Genomic DNA, 2,569 nt, shown 5'->3' with positions numbered 1-2,569 from the left:
TATGCTCCCAATACTTCTGTTAGTCTCAAAGGTGCCACAGGACCCTCTGTTGCTTTTTACAGATTCAGACTAACACGGCTACCCCTCTGATACTATCACACTGAGGAGATTTAAACTTCAAGACTCCTTATAAGAAATAGAAAGGGAGGTGGATATTTTTTGCTGTTTTTAAAATTAAATAGGCAGCTAGTATTGTTTTTAAAAGTATTATGAAGAACAAGTTTAAGCTTTGTTGTAATGTGTGTTGTTTGCTTGAACTGCTCAAGACCTGAATGCTTGTATAAGAGGAACTCTTTGTATTGGCTTCTTACATACCTTCATGCTGTTTCACATCTGATTCTTCTTGATGAAACATAGGAGCCTTGTCTTATAACAGGCTTATTCAAAGTGATACAAGCTACGAAAGTGAGATCTTGGAACAGTGTTGCCGTTTTCATAATGTAATAAAAATACTGTAATGATAAATAATAATTAATAGTGTGTACTAAGCATGTCATAAAAACAAATTTTATATTTCCAAGATCACTGCTTTTATAATTTATACTCAGGTAAAGGAGAAAATCCCTGGAAATATTCATTTTTAGGAGGGGGTTCGCGAGACTTGACATTTTGGTGAAAGGGGTTCACAGGTTGTTAAAGTTTGGAAACCACTGCTCTAGAGTTTGATTTCAGGCTATTTGCTGTGTCTCCTTGGACGCGCGACGTCGTCAGTTTGTGTTTTCGCCCTTAGGAAGCTTTACCAGTCTGAACCCCAACGTCGACTGTCCTTAAATAGTCATTGTCAGAGCCCCCCATTGTCTGACCCACCCACGATCTCCTGCAGCTGTGAACGTTTCAGTGGCTACAAAGAGAAGCAAAGGCTTAAACCCCCACTGTGCTGGGCGAGTGTGGACATTTAGATCTCTCAAAATACAAAAATGCTTAAAAATAAATATTACCCTCAAAACGATAAAAAAAGGAATTTATTATATTATATTATAACTACCCAAAACTTACCTCTGCCAGCCCAATCCAACAATACACACAGACATCACGCTTACTTGCATTTAAATAAAAATAATCACCTAGGATGTTGCCGTGCTGATTTCAGCATCTGGCATTGCGACCTGGCCCAGGGGTGAGCAGCGCAGGTCAGACTGGGCCCAGCCACCCCACCACTGCTCCCTAGAAAGCCACTTTGTGGGGACAGGAGTGAGGAGCAAGCCCAGGGATAATGTCCATGAACAGGGAGAACCCGGCCAGGGATCAGTTGGGGTGGAAATTAGGAGAAGGTTTCTAAGCACCAGAGGAGGGAGAATCAGGCTAACGTGGGCTGGAAATTAAAACCAAATGGGACCCCAGGGCGCTTCCCCCACCCCCCACCCCCCAGCCTCTGCTGTCACCCTCCAGTAATTCAAACTTCAGTCAGGACACAAGTCCGATGGTCACACCAAACAACAGTCTCATGAAACCCGTGTAGGTCGGCTCCTGTCTGTGCCGAGTCTCCTCCGCTGTAACCCCAGGGGAGGGGCACATGGGGCAGAGTTCATGGGCAACCCCATATGCTCTAGTTACCCCGATACTTCGGGTGGGCTGGGGTGGCTGCATGAGGCGGGGGCTCCTGACGGGGGATCCCTTCTGGTAGGGAGCTCCGGGCAGGTGAGCAGCCAGCTCCGGGAGTCACTTGACAGAGGGCCTGCAGGGCTGTTTATCAAGGAGACCTGTGGGGCAGAGAATAGCCAGAGTGCAGCTGCGCCAGGCACACTTAGCCTGCTCCGGTCCACCCCCTCTGGGCCCTGGGGGGCAGGGAATAGCCACAGCACCGTGTCCCCGGTTGTGCCCCAACTCCACCCCCTTAGGAGCAGAGGTGCTCAAAGCGGGGGGTCTGCTCACCGGATGCGGGGGGCTCTGTGTGTACCCCCATCTTCCCCTTTCCCAGTTTTCCAATCCCCTTCTGTCAGTTGGAAGCCGGTCACTAGCGCCTTGAACATCCCCTGAAGTTTGCATGTGATCTGAGGCCGTACAGACGGGTAAAGCCATCGAGCTCAGCCCGTGTCTACACCACGGAGATGACATTGGCCTAGCCACAGCGCCCTAGTGACACCGGCTCTGCCCTCCAGTGCAGACACCGCGTGCGGCAATGGCAGGGGGTTCCGTCGGCGTCAGAGCTCCACCTCTGCAAGCGACAGTAGCTACGCCCCCAGACGTGTTTCTCCATCGACCTCGCTGGGGTGACGCCCGGGGCCAGGCGCTGAGCTGAGCATCACTGTTCTGATGACCTACGTTCTCAGCATGGACCAAGCCGGATCGTAAACGACTCGGCCAGTCACATCTGGGCGCCTCTTTCCGTGCCAGATGTCGTGGGCTGCAGGGGGAACTCACTGGGGGACATTCGCCAGCCTGGGCTGTGCAGGAAACCAGACCGGCTCACCGTGACGGTTCCAGTTTGACAGAAGCTGGGAATGGGCGACAGGGGATGGATCACTAGATGATTCCCTGTTCTGTTCATTCCCTCTGGGGCACCTGGCACTGGCCACTGTCGGCAGACAGGATACTGGGCTACATGGAGGACCTTTGGTCTGACCCAGTC

Source organism: Terrapene carolina, unplaced genomic scaffold, assembly GCF_002925995.2.
Source record: "Terrapene carolina triunguis isolate 2854851 unplaced genomic scaffold, T_m_triunguis-2.0 Scaffold647, whole genome shotgun sequence".
NCBI classification, from domain to species: Eukaryota; Metazoa; Chordata; order Testudines; family Emydidae; genus Terrapene; species Terrapene triunguis.
The sequence above is the reverse complement of the archived record's forward strand: the minus strand, read 5'-3'. Positions refer to the sequence as shown.